Here is a 15020-nt window from a genome sequence, read left to right on the forward strand (position 1 = left end):
ACAACACAGTAAATTTCGTAGGGAACATAGAAACAGCCTGTAATAAAACTGACCTCTCCGTCTCTCTATATTCCACACAATCTCTAGCTGTTTTATAGCTAGCATGCTTCGCATATACTCTGTTCAGGCTCTCAACAACATATAACGGAGTATATTGTTACATAACAATAGCAGCTAGCCTTTATAATTAGTATGAGGGGTTATTAAACCAAAGAATTATCAAAGTTAGCATTCAGGTCCGCTGCTATCTAACTCCGTGATTACCTAACTAATAGTCATTCTTGTAGGAAGATCTCACACTAATGAATGTTACTGTTCTAAATCAAACTTTGCTATATGTGGCCATGGACCACATATTATTGCTTATTTGGTGTTGGACCAGCACAACATTGTTTATTAAAACAAAGAACCAGCTGCCTCCCCAACATGTTTCACCATTACTGGCGTCTTCAAGGGTAATGAGGCTGCAGGAGAAGCCAGATTTATTACAGGCTGTTTCCATCTTTCTTACACAATTTACTGTATGGTCAAGTTACCATCATATATGTATCTCCACTTAAGATAAATAGGACCATCACATTATTTGTGAGTTTAATTGAGCACTTTTTCTTTATTATATACATCTATTAAAAGTAATCATTAAAAGTTATATTTTATTGGGAATCTTTTTTTAAAGCAGATACATTTTTATTAAACATAAAACTTGGCACAGATATTACATGACAATACTCGTTTTACAATATTACAGTAAGTTTCCCCCCCATGGAGACCTTTCTTTCTCTCTTTTTTTTTTTATTTTACCCCCCCCCTTCCCTACTTTACTCCCTCACTTTCCTTCCCCTACTCCCTTTCCCTTCTCTTCCCCTTTTCTTCTTTCCTTCTTCCCTCTCCACTCCGCCATGCAGTTTACCAAGAGTTTTACTCTACAGTAGTATATATAGGTGTACTCTAATTAATACTATCCAACCATGGCTGCCATAATTTATGGAAGTATTCCTGCTTATTCCTCTTGGTGTAAATACTTTTTTCAAGTTGAATTATATAGTTCGTTTGGGCAATGAATTCGCGTCTGGATGGGGACTCCTCTCTAATCCAATATTTTGCACTAAATTTTCTGGCAATAAACAATAATCTCGCAATTGCTATTTTGGTCATATTGTCTGTTTTTATTTCCTCAACGTACCCTAATATACATGTCAGTGGGTCCCTAGGGACGATACACCTATACACCATTCCAATACGGTTCAACACTATGATCCAAAAAGGAGAACAATCTAGGACAATGCCAAAATATATGCAGTATGTCTGCCTGAGATTGCGAGCACCTTGGGCAGTCGGAGTTAGACTTCAACCCTTCTTTAAATAACATATCAGAGGTTCTATATACCCTGTGGATCACATACAGCTGTGACATTCTCCCAGGCTCACTCATGGATAACTTGGGTATATATTCTAGAATAGACTCCCACCTATCGTCGTTTATCTCTCCCAAGTCTGTCTCCCACTTCCTTCTAGCTTTGATAGGGTGTCCTCCAAGAAAGGCGTGCAGCAGGTCTCTATGCACTCCAGATATTGCCCTCTGTTTTTAAGTATAACATCTAACATCAGATCTATTTGTATTCCAATAGGCCCTCTTCTGCTTTGGGTCTGAAATGCGTGCTGAACCTGTCTATATTGAAAGAGGTTTAGCCTTGGGAATTGAAATTCTTCCTGCAACATTTCATATGATTTAAGCTTCCCTCTGTAAATCAACTGATAGATCAGGCCAATACCCATTTCTTTCCACTCACCAAACCCCTTCATATTACTGAACTCCTGAAAATAGATGTTATCTCAGATAGGTGAAAACTTTAAGTGAAGTGAGTTACCCCCCTAATCTGCTTGATTTTCTGCCACATCTTATGTATTAGATTTATGGTATGGTAATACGATCCCCATTTCTTGAAGATTCCCGCCTCCAGTCCCATACTTAATGGCGAAATCTTAATTAAGTGCTCCAAACTCACAGGTACCTGTCCCTTTCCCATAGTCTCCCTCCAGCCCTTGAGGTGTTGGCTTTGTGCAGAAAGAAAGTATAACCAGGGATTAGGGAGTGCTAGGACTCCCTCTGTTGGTCTCTGCAGTGTTTCCTGTTTAAGTCTGGGACTCTTCTTACCCCACACTAATTCTCCAAATAGTGATTGTATCCTACGGAACCTGCTCATTGGGATCCAGATGGGGGAATTATGCAGCACATATAACAATTGCGGCATCACAATCATTTTGAGGAGGTTCACTCTGCCCACCACCGATAAATGTAACTTATTCCACGCTGTGATTTTAGTGCACAGTCTTTGTAATAAAGAGCATATATTAAGCTCCTCAAATGTCGTCAATGGAAGAGCTATATGAATCCCTAAGTACTTAAATTGTTGGACCACCTTTAATTTGGTGAATAGTTCCACCTCCCTGGTATAGTCACCCTTTCCATCTATCGGCAGAACACACGACTTATCCCAGTTAATGAGTAGTCCCGATATCTGTCCAAATCCCTCAATTAGGGTCACTACATTTCTCAAGACTTCCCCAGGATTTTCCAAAAATAGTAGAATATTGTCGGCATATAAAGCTATCTTCTCCTCTGTTTTCCCACATACAAACCCCTTTACCTCCTGCGATCTTCTTATTTTGGCAGCTAATGGCTCCACAGCTAGGGCAAATAGCAGCGGGGACAACGGACACCCCTGTCTCGTACCTCTAAACAGAGGGAAGCTTTCCGGCAGTTTGTTATTCACTTTAATTCTGGCGGTTGGAAAGGAGTACAGCAATTTTACCCATGAGGTAAACACTGGCCCGAACCCAAAGCGACTCAGCACTGACCACAGGTAGTTCCAATCCACACTGTCAAAGGCTTTATGTGCATCTGGAAAGACCACCACTTTCTTACCCGCATTTTCAGCTGGAATTTGCATGTTTAAGTACAGCCTCCTTAAATTGGATTTATTTGGCATGAAGCCAGATTGGTCCGAGTGGACTACCTTGTCTATTACCTGGATTAGTCTGTTCGCCAGAGCCTTGGCCAGTATTTTGATATCTGCAGTCAAAAGTGATATTGGTCTATATGACTGGCAGATGTGGATCTTTTTCAGCTTTGGGAATGACCACAATAATGGCCTCCCTCATAGATGCGGGTAACACTCCCCTCTCCAACGCTTCATCAAATACCCCTAACAATTTAGTTATTATTTCCTCATTGAGGTTTTTGTATACTTCAGCTGGGATGCCGTCTGCCCCCGGGTGCCCAGTCCCCCGCCATGGATGCCGAAGCCTCTCCCAATTCCTTCGCTGAAAGCGGTTCATCTAGCTGTTCTATGTCTTCGTTGCTTAACTTAGGTAGGTGAGCCTCCCCTAGGAAAGCATCAATCTCCCCTTCCACCTGCTGCGACTGTGAGCAGTATAACTTTCTGTAAAATCCCCTAAAGACTTCCAAAATTTGCTCCCCCTGAGTAACTACACTGCCATTCTCTTGTTTTAATGCATATACATGTGCCGAGTCCTGCTGCGCAGAAGCCACCACTGAGAGCAGATGTCCTACTTTTTCACCCTCTGCATAGAAAGCTTAGTTTTGAAATGCCCTCAACCTTTCTTCCTTGTGCCTTGTAGTTTATTTAGCTCTTCCTGAGCAGCCTTCATGCGGTTTTGCGTGTCCTGTGAATTCTGGTTACTCAGTGCTCCCTTCGCTGCCCTCAATTCTTCCATTACCGCTATATCCTTGTTTCTGGATGTAGTCTTATGCCTTGATATGTCTCTGAACAAAATCCCCCTTAAATATGCCTTCATAGTGTCCCAAACAATGTGTTGCTCTGCACTACCCTCGTTAAGCCTAAAAAATTCAGCAACCTCATCACCAATCTCCCCCATGTCTAGGAGTTGCAGCCAAAAAGGATGAATCTTCCATCCCAACCCCGATTTACTCCCCTGGTCCTCAATTTGTAGTAGCACCACTAGCGGACAGTGGTCCGACACCACTCTTGGTAAATACTCCACCTCCTGTACCAAATTATCCATCCATTCATTTCCCAGGGCTACGTCTATACCGGACAAAGAGCCATATGTGGCCGAATAGCAGGAGTAGCAGTACTTATCCACATTTCGTACCCGCCATAGATCGGTCAAGGCTATTTCCTTTAAATAGTTACCAAACGCGGTCTCATTCCCCTCATTCCTCAACAAGGCATGTCTTCCCTTATCCCAGTGGTCATCGACACTGGGTATGGTGGAGGGATATATACACACAATGCATAATAGTCTATTGAAAATCTTACACACTACAAATACATATTGACCATCTTTGTCTATCAACAACTCTACCCCTACAAACGGCGTTCTTGAGTGTACCAGTAATGACACACCTCTAGCGTAGGCTGAGAATGTCAAGTGATACGCCTTCCTCACCCATCTATTCCGTAGCACAGCTATTTTTTCACTAACCAGGTGTGTTTCCTGAAGGCATATCACCGAGGGCCTCTGTTGCATAATATATTGCAGTATTGCTGTTCGTCTCGTGTTGTTAGATAGGCCTCTAGCATTCCATCTCAAAATTTTAACTCTTCCTCCCATCATAGTCAGTGATATCAGTATTTCTTCTCCCCCCATTGGTCTCCATCCCCCCCCCCGTACCCTCCCTTCTCTAACACCTACCGTCCCCCGATTCCCCATTTTAAAACTCAACTTAAACTACCCCTCGAACTTCCCCAACCCTTTCCCCACAGGAACTTTATCAACCTTTTGTTTTAATACCTATACCGCACTCTCTATACGAGAAAGGAGAACGCCTTTCCACAACCTAGCAATTATTAGGGTCTGAGATTTCGGACACTTTACTACTCTTCTAGTTAACTCTCCACCACTTCGTCTCTCCCGCCCACCGATGACAGAATAAAATGCCTGTTGCGCCGCCAAACACAACCATTATAAACATTTTCGTCCCGCAGTACCAAAGGACAATTATCCTATAACCATTCAAATTTTACAATCTTAATAACAATTAACCCTCGAACGACCAGAGCCTTCTTCAACGGGCCCCATCAGCTCTGATACGTTTTCCATACTGATCCAGCCAAATTTTCACCTCCTCAGGGGTCTGAAAAAAGTGTAGCCCTCCCAGAGCCACCACTCTTAATTCGGCCGGATATAGCATTGAGTACGCCAAACCCAGTCCCCGTTGTCTCCTCTTGACCTCTCCGAATTTCATTCTGAGCTTTTGAACTGCCATGGAATAGTCTGGGTATATAGATATCCGATTGCCATCAATAGTTAAGTCTACCATGTCTCTGCTCCTTCTAAGTAGGCGATTGCGGTTCCGGTAGTTTAGGATTTTTGCCAAGATAGATCTCGGGGCCGACCTTGGGGGTAAGGGTCATGATGGTACTGCGAACAATTTTGTAAGGCTGTCTCCTCCGACTTTGGTTTTCAGCATTGAGAATCTTTAGTTAGGAATTACTTACTTTTAGCAATTTGTAAATATGTTGATAACCTATGCTGATTTGCTGAACGATTTTGGTGGTGAAAAAGCTCGTTGGGCCTAGTGTGAAAGTCTCTCAGAATCCTGTTCTTCATGTTCTGAATCAGGTATATCTTTAAGTTTTTTCAGAAGTGAAGGGACAGGTATTCCTGGACCGTGAGAAACATGACGAATCATAACGGGATGTCCGGGTATATAATTTCCATCTTATTTTTATGGTTGAATTCCTCCACATTGCACGTACAAAAGTAGCAGTCATCACTATCATTTTGCGGTTCCCTCCAGATTATAGGCACGCCAAAACAAAAGCTCTCTTTCTTCCCTTTAGACTACTGTCGTAGTTCTTCTGCACAAACAGAATGCACTACATGTGGAGCCCACGACTCAGGATGTGCCAAGAAAACATTACCCAAACCATTACTTCATTTCCAAAAGTCAGAAATGTTGACATCTGACAGTAAGGGCTCAAGGATTCATGCTGCTTGTGCCAAATCCTGACCCTCCCCTCAGTATGATACAACAGAGATGTGGATTCATCTAACTAGACAATGTTCTCCACTGCTCAGCAATATAGATACTGTATATAATTTCTTTCTTTTTTCCTTAGACAGCAATGACACTGAAACTGGTTGTCTTCTGTTAGAGTAAATCAGTGCCGAAGAATTGTACATTTGGAAATGTTACATGTAGCACCAACATTGTATTCAGCTGAAGTGTGCATGACGTGTTCTTCAGAACAATTCTTGATGAACGCCTGTGACATTTCCAAATTACATACAGGTGTCCCCAATCAATTGGCCATTCAGTGTATAATACCAGTAAATAACACAAGATTGAACACAAGACCTTCTCAGCCTTCTACACATTTCATGACAACTTATCTCCATCTACCTGATGATCCTGAGGAACATTGGGATTTTCTTGTTTGCAGTCTTGTGGAAGAAGAGGATGGGGATATCCCTCTGATTTTGTCCTCTTACTGGATAGAACTAGAGAAAAAGCATACAGGGACTGAATTATTCTTTATATACAGATATAGGCCTTGTGTATTTAGTTCTGTCTATTACCTGGTGATGTGAGGGGCTGGGGAACCTCCAACATGAAGTCCTTGTACAGATCTTTGTGTTCTTCTAAATACTCCCACTCCTCCATGGAGAAATAGACGGTGACATCCTGACACCTTATAGAAACCTGACACATACAATGACATTGTCATACCCACGACTCCTTCTTAGCTTTACTGAATAATGCCCCAGCAGTGTCACCTCTCTAGTCAGCAGCTCAATCATCTTGTAGGTGAGTTCTAGGATCTTCTGGTCATTGATGTCCTCATGTATCAGGGGGTGAGGTGGAGGCCCCGTGATTGGGCTCAGTGGTCTTCCCCATCCCTCAGACACAGGGTCCTGACAGCGCTCACTAGAGGTCTTCTTCACTACTGTGTAATCCTGGTTATGGAGAGACACATTAATAAATCTCACTACAGACATTTCCAGAGTCCTCACCTCTCCAGTTCTGTCCATCTGTTGTTCCCATAGATAAGAATGATGTAATGTGACGTCATCAGAATCTCTCACCTCTCCAGTAAGCCGGAAGAGGATCTCTAGGGTGAGGTGTAATATCCTCTCCGCCATCTTGTCCCTGTCCCTACCCATCCTTGTAGGGTCAATCAGAAAAATTCTCTTATATAGAAGATCTCCACTGAGAGGATCCGATATTGTAGGGACCTGAATGGGGAGAAGATGACGATGTAACATCATAAAGATCCCATGTAAGAAATCTCCAGTAATATACCAGCGATCCAAGTCAGAATTAATATAGCCCACTCACTTATCATTGAAGCTTCTTGTGATAAAGCACTGATCTCAGATCTGATTCACACACAACATTATCGCAGATGGGACTATGGAATCTTAATCAGTTATTACTAAAAAAGATAATAAGTGGAAGTATATGTATCCAGAATGTATAGAATGTAAATCTCATAGTAAAAAAAACAGCACCTTATAAATCTACATCAGAGAAAAGTAACAGGTTCTGTCTCCTGGAATGTGACCGCATTACTGAGGGGGTTAATAGTAATGGGGGATCTCCACATACCTCCACCTGCAGAGCCGCCACCACATATATGGCTGTTCTGTGCGCACAGGACCTGTGATGAGGTCACAGGAGGGGAGGAGTCAGGGGTCACATGATCAGGGGCCTCAGTGGATGCAGGACTCTGCTGTGCTGGTTGTCATGGTGCTGGATGAGGGGAAGGTTATGTGTGGGGTCAGGAGGGGTTTACAGGGGGGATGTAGCAGAGCCGCGCGTGTACGAGGTGTACGGAGCGGAGCCGCGCGCGTGTGCGAGGTGTGCGGAGCGGAGCCGCGCGCGTGTGCGAGGTGTGCGGAGCGGAGCCGCGCGCGTGTGCGAGGTGTGCGGAGCGGAGCCGCGCGCGTGTGCGAGGTGTGCGGAGCGGAGCCACGCGCGTGTACGAGGTGTGCGGAGCCACGCGCGTGTACGAGGTGTGCGGAGCCACGCGCGTGTACGAGGTGTGCGGAGCCACGCGCGTGTACGAGGTGTGCGGAGCCACGCGCGTGTACGAGGTGTGCGGAGCCACGCGCGTGTACGAGGTGTGCGGAGCCACGCGCGTGTACGAGGTGTGCGGAGCCACGCGCGTGTACGAGGTGTGCGGAGCCACGCGCGTGTACGAGGTGTGCGGAGCCACGCGCGTGTACGAGGTGTGCGGAGCCACGCGCGTGTACGAGGTGTGCGGAGCCACGCGCGTGTACGAGGTGTGCGGAGCCACGCGCGTGTACGAGGTGTGCGGAGCCACGCGCGTGTACGAGGTGTGCGGAGCCACGCGCGTGTACGAGGTGAGCGGAGCCACGCGCGTGTACGAGGTGAGCGGAGCCACGCGCGTGTACGAGGTGAGCGGAGCCACGCGCGTGTACGAGGTGTGCGGAGCCACGCGCGTGTACGAGGTGTGCGGAGCGGAGCCACGCGCGTGTACGAGGTGTGCGGAGCGGAGCCACGCGCGTGTACGAGGTGTGCGGAGCGGAGCCACGCGCGTGTACGAGGTGTGCGGAGCGGAGCCACGCGCGTGTACGAGGTGTGCGGAGCGGAGCCACGCGCGTGTACGAGGTGTGCGGAGCGGAGCCACGCGCGTGTACGAGGTGTGCGGAGCGGAGCCACGCGCGTGTACGAGGTGTGCGGAGCGGAGCCACGCGCGTGTACGAGGTGTGCGGAGCGGAGCCACGCGCGTGTACGAGGTGTGCGGAGCCACGCGCATGTACGAGGTGTGCGGAGCGGAGCCACGCGCGTGTACGAGGTGTGCGGAGCCACGCGCGTGTACGAGGTGTGCGGAGCCACGCGCGTGTACGAGGTGTGCGGAGCGGAGCCACGCGCGTGTACGAGGTGTGCGGAGCGGAGCCACGCGCGTGTACGAGGTGTGCGGAGCCACGCGCGTGTACGAGGTGTGCGGAGCCACGCGCGTGTACGGAGCGGAGCCACGCGCGTGTACGGAGCGGAGCCACGCGCGTGTACGAGGTGTGCGGAGCGGAGCCACGCGTGTGTACGAGGTGTGCGGAGCGGAGCCACGCGTGTGTACGAGGTGTACGGAGCGGAGCCACGCGTGTGTACGAGGTGTACGGAGCAGAGCCACGCGTGTGTACGAGGTGTACGGAGCGGAGTCACGCGTGTGTACGAGGTGTACGGAGCGGAGCCACGCGTGTGTACGAGGTGTACGGAGCGGAGCCACGCGTGTGTACGAGGTGTACGGAGCGGAGCCGCGTGTGTACGAGGTGTACGGAGCGGAGTCGCGTGTGTACGAGGTGTACGGAGCGGAGCCGCGTGTGTACGAGGTGTACGGAGCGGAGCCGCGTGTGTACGAGGGGTACGGAGAGGAGCCGCGAGTGTACGAGGGGTACGGAGAGGAGCCGCGCGTGTACGAGGGGTACGGAGAGGAGCCGCGCGTGTACGAGGGGTACGGAGCGGAGCCGCGCGTGTACGAGGGGTATGGAGCGGAGCCGCGCGTGTACGAGGTGTACGGAGCGGAGCCGCACGTGTACGAGGTGTGCGGAGCGGAGCCGCGCGTGTACGAGGTGTGCGGAGCGGAGCCGCGCATGTACGAGGTGTACGGAGCGGAGCCGCGTGTGTACGAGGTGTACGGAGGTTATGTGTGGGGTCAGGACGGAGCTTGTGCTGGTTGTCATTGGTGGAAAAAGTTCTTCTCGGAATGATTTGCATACACTTTCCTCATTCTCCATCTTAGCCATGATAGAAGCTCATGTGCTTACACCCTGTATCTAAAAAAGGTCTTTTTATCTGCTGCTTATGTTGCACATCTTCAAGCATTCCGCAAGAAAATAAATCTTCTGAATCTTCACCAATGTGCTTCCTGCAGCCGAGTTAAACTTTCTGGGGACATCGCTTCCATGTGAGTAGGGTTTAAAAGAGAAACGGTGTCTCACAGCACCCTATACTTGCAGCTCAGCCATGGAGTCAGAATAGTAAAAAGACCTTTCCAGATTCATCTGTAAAGCCAGTCTACAGCTTATATAAAGCTACAGAACAGTCATCAGAGCATCTGCTCTTAGCATATAAGAAATCATCCAGTCTTCTTTCTCCCTGTGAATTACTATGGCTGAGGGGAAGACTACACGGTCTCTACCAGACCCATTGTTAGATGAAGAATGTATAGAGCTTAATCCACCGTCCAGTGAGAAGGCTAAACGTTCTACAAAACCTACATGGAAAGTTAGAGAGAACTTTCAGTCCATTAAACATGAACTTTCTTGTGTTGTAGCAGACTTATGGCAAAAACTGCTGAGTCACAATAACAGCATCTCTCAGCCTGCTCTTCTTAAACTACCACTAGAGGAAGCCCTTGGACAACTGTGTTCAGATTATCAACTATATGTCAGAAGGACAGATGAATACATTACAGTTTTACAAAGGATTAATACATCTGTTTCTCTTGAAGAGCTACAGGTTTTTCAACAACTTAATAGTGATGAGCGAGCATATTCGCAAGTACTCGGTACTCGCCGACTACTTGCGAGATGCTCGGGCGGATGCTCAGGTCCCCTCCCTGCATGTTTGGTGCTCTTTAGAGAGCCAATGAACATGCAGGGATTGCCTGCCACTCACTGTACTGCCGCAGCCATGTTGGTTGTGGCATTACAGTGTTTGGCTGGCCGCACAGCGTCATCAGGTCTATATCAGACCTGGCGCCGCTGTGCTCGTCAGTCTACTCCGCAATCAGGCAGTGTAGGGAGAGGTGCTGCTGAGCTAGGGAGAGATTCGCTTGTGTATTAGGTAGTGTAGGGAGAAAACAAGTACATTACACATATCCATCTCAACAAACAGTCCTTCTGAGGACTAATCCATCTGCAGAGAGATCAGGCAGGCAGTGTATATAGGCAGGCAGGCAGTGTTTATAGCAGACTGCAGTGCATATAGCACCAGAGGCTCCATTCCAGTTCTTCTGCTGCTGTTAGATATTTCTAGACCAAGGCCTAGGTCTCAGGGGCCAGGAAAATTTTTTTTTGGATCTTAATCCTCATTATTTGCTTAAAAAGCAATCCAGAGAACACCGTTTTTCTGCACCATTTGCTTGTTGGCACTGCAGAATACAGCCAGGTCCTTTCCATATTACTGCTAAAATCCAGCTATTTAAAACTGTGGTTTGTCCGTCACACAGATCACATATAAGTGCGCTGAAAATACTGCCATTTTTGGCCTCCATTCATATTTTTTTTCAGTGTGTCAGCAAAGTTTTTGACACCGGTTTGCTGTTCAAAATAGTTACCTACGGGCCAGGTATTTAAAACTGTGGTTTCTCCATCACACGGATTACATATAACTTCGCTCCAAATTCAGCCATTTGTAGTGAGCGTGGAAAATATTGTCCTCCATTTAAAATGGCCAAGATGCGTGGCAAGGGACGGGGAACTGGACATGATGGTGATGGTGCATGCAGAGGCCGAGGCTGAGGCCGTGGGCAAGCTGAAATTGTGCCACAACAAACATCTTCTCACCCGACCTTCCTGTCCCAATTCCTAGGGGACCGCAGCACACCACTATTGAACCCAGAGCAGTGTCAAAAGGTTGTTGGTTGGATAGCGGATAATGCTTCCAGTCACTTAGCCGCCACCACCACCCTGTCTTCCACACGGTCAAGTCTCAGTAGCCATGAGTCTGGACCGCATATTCCTCACCCTGATCCTCCTGCCTCCCACCATGCTGAGTGCCCGGAGACAACTGATCCCACAATTGGACACTCTGAGAGCTGTTCACTTTTCCATTCATAGATTCGGGCCTCTCGCCCGGTCCACTTGAAGCGGGGCAAGAGGAGATTGCATGTAGTGATGCCCAAATATTTGAGCAGCCACGATCACACAAAGGCGAAGGTGGCAATGTGTCACAAGAGGTGAACGATGATGAGACACAATTGCCAGAAAGTCAGGAGGTGGACCAGGGTGCGGAAGTGGAAGACAAGGTGGTGGATGATATAGTAACTGACCCAACCCGGCAGGAGGACATGCAGAGCGAGGACAGCAGCACACAGGGGGAGGGAGGCGGAGCACCCCAACAGGCAGGAAGAAGCAGTGTGGTGGCTGACAGAAGGCAGGCAACCTTTCCCTGTAACACCAACACGAAGGAAGTTGCCAGTACAACTGTTAGGTCTTCCCGAGTCTGGTTGTTTTTTAAAGACTCTGCCGATAACCCCAAAAAGGCCATTTGCACCACCTGCCAGGCCAGCATCAGCAGGGGTGGCAAAACTAGCCGCCTGATCACCACCAGCATAATCAGGCACATGGCAGCAAAGCACCCAACTTTGTGGGCCGAACCCCAGGGTCCAGGAACAGTGTCTGCGGTGGCACCATTGCTTTTCCACTGTTGTGCATGCAAGCCAATCCCCTGTCCATGGTGCATGCGAAGATGCCTCCTGCCCTGCACCTGTCGTTGCACACTCTCAAGTAGCAGTATCAGGAAGCACGTCCTTGTCCCAGCGCAGCATTCAGTTGTCCATACCCCAGTCCTTGGAACGCAAGCGCAGCCAACGCCCCACAGACCACACTACTAAATTCCCACATTTCACGACTGCTTGTGCTCGAAATGTAGCCTTTTAGGCTTGTGCATTCCGCAACCTGATGGTGGCGGCCGTCCCTCGGTACTCTGTCCCCAGCCGCCACTATTTCTCCTGGTGTGCCATCCAAGCATTACACAAGCACGTGTCCAAAAACACTAGCCGTGCCCTCAACAACGCAGTTACCGGGTAAGTCCACCTAACCACGGACACGTGGACAAGTGCTTGTGGGCAGAGACATCTCTCTGACGGTACACTGGGTTAACATAGTGGAAGCCGGGACCCAGTCGGACCTTGGGACGGAACACGTCCTCCCGACGCCAAGGATTGCGGGCCCTAGGTCAATCAGGGTTGCCCCCACAGTCTACAGCTCCTGCACTCCATCCTTCTCAGCCTACCACTCGTCTTCAGCCTCCATCTCCGAAATGACCACATCAGTCACAAGCTGGAAGCACTGCAGCACTGCCTCGGCCAAGCGACAACAGGCTGTGCTGAAGCTAATATGCTTAGGTGACAAACCGCACAATGCAGAAGAGTTTTGGACAGCTCTGAAAGAGCAGGCAGATCTATGGCTCACACCGCTAAACCTACAGCCAGGCATGGTCGTGTGTGACAATGGCCGGAACCTGGTGGCAGCTCTGAGGCGAGGCGAGCTCACACACGTACCATGCCTGGCCCATGTGCTTAACCTCGTGGTTCAGCGGTTTCTCAAATCCTACCCGGAGCTGCTGAATCTGCTTGTTAAAGTACGCCGCCTGTGTGTCCATTTTAGAAAGTCACCTACAGCTTCCGCCGCCCTTGCCGTGTTTCAGTAGCGTTTGCAGCTTCACAGACTGGTGTGTGATGTCCCCACGCGTTGGAACTCTACACTGCAGATGTTGGGAAGGATTTGTGAGCAGAAGAGGGCAGTTGTTGAGTATATAACAAGCTATCGGGGTAACCACCAGATTAATCAAAATTCTTAAGCAAGATAGTTAAAATATAACATTTATTAGATATATATTAAAATTTTTCCTTCAAGTAAAAAACCCAAATGGGCCAAATGGTGAACCCTGGGTCTTCTGAATTACCATCAATAACTTATGATAGTGTATACATGCGAACAACACCTCAACATATCGAATGCCAAGTGCGTGGGGTTTAGAAAAATCAACCTCAATTCAGCATTGGATTAAATACTACCCTTGCTAATGTTAGTTGGCATTTTTTATAGCAATCATATAGGGATACCATGTGTGCGCTCAAAAAAAGTAGGTATACAATAAACTCCCATATGCCCTTTAAACACAGAAGGCACCATAGATTATACAGTAAAATCCCACATGACCTCTATTCAATAAGGTACCGTGGATTATGTCAGGGAAAATCAACAAAGCCCCACTGAAAGAATCCTTAATTTTGGTTGACAGTCATTACTGGTGGTGACACTTCTAGATCCACGCTACAAGGAGAACTTTATATCTCTTATTCCTGAGGTGGACAGATCTACAAAAATGGGGCTGTATCAGAAGGCCCTTGTTGCTGAACTATTAAAAAAATTCCCATCTGAAAACGCTGAAGGCAGAGGTCACAGTTCGTTGGACAAAAAAGAAGTACAGGCGAGAGAGACACAACTTCAATCCAGCAGAGGCAGGGGAACACTGTCAAAGTTATGGGAGAATTTTCTCTGCCCCTTCTATCGCACAAGCCCTGAGGTGCGGGGTACTCTCACAAGGAGTGCAAAGTTTGGGAAGATGCTGAGGGAGTACCTTGCCGACCGTACCAATGTCCTCCGTGATTCCTCTGTGCCTTTTAACTATTGGGTATCCAAGCTGGATACGTGGAATGAACTGGCTCTCTATGCCTTGGAGGTCCTGGCCTGCCCTGCCGCCAGCGTTTTATCAGAGCGGGTTTTTAGTGCCGCTGGTGGAATTATAACTGATAAGCGCATCCGCCTGTCAACTGAAAATGCTGACAGGCTGACTCTTATAAAAATGAACAAGGGCACCACCGAATGATAGCAGCGTAACAAACTCAAATCCAGTGTCTTTTTTTGGGAGGTGTATTCCCGTACACCTCTTCACACCCACACATGGGAATACGCTTCCTGATTTTGGCTATTTGCTCTTATCCTCCTCCTTCTCCTCATCCTCATCCTCCACCACCATATCACCAGGGTGACCGTGGTCTGTGATGCAACACCCACATAATTTTTTTAAAGGGTGTTTATGATGCCCGTAAAAAATTTTTTTATACAGTATGTTCATGTATAACCCCCATTGGTAAATGTTTGTCAGGCCATACACTTAGTGTTTGGGCATTACAAGTATAGGAGACCCGCTCCTTTCTAATGGGAACATTTTTTTATGAGGCCCTCCTCCACGTCTCTTCCAAGGGGCATTGGAGTACCTCCAAATTTTTGGCAACCCTTGCATTCACTGCATAGGCATACACAATGGGAGACCT

At 47.9% G+C, this 15020-nt stretch overlaps 1 pseudogene; it reads right to left on the minus strand.

The window, feature by feature from the left end:
* LOC141271445 (uncharacterized) overlaps positions 1-15020 on the minus strand; it is a 129121-nt pseudogene that overhangs the window by 81996 nt on the left and 32105 nt on the right.

The sequence above is a fragment of the Phyllobates terribilis genome, unplaced genomic scaffold (genome assembly GCF_046119375.1).
Source record: "Phyllobates terribilis strain yellow unplaced genomic scaffold, ASM4611937v1 Scaffold_5__5_contigs__length_657084704, whole genome shotgun sequence".
In the NCBI taxonomy this organism is placed as follows: Eukaryota; Metazoa; Chordata; class Amphibia; order Anura; family Dendrobatidae; genus Phyllobates; species Phyllobates terribilis.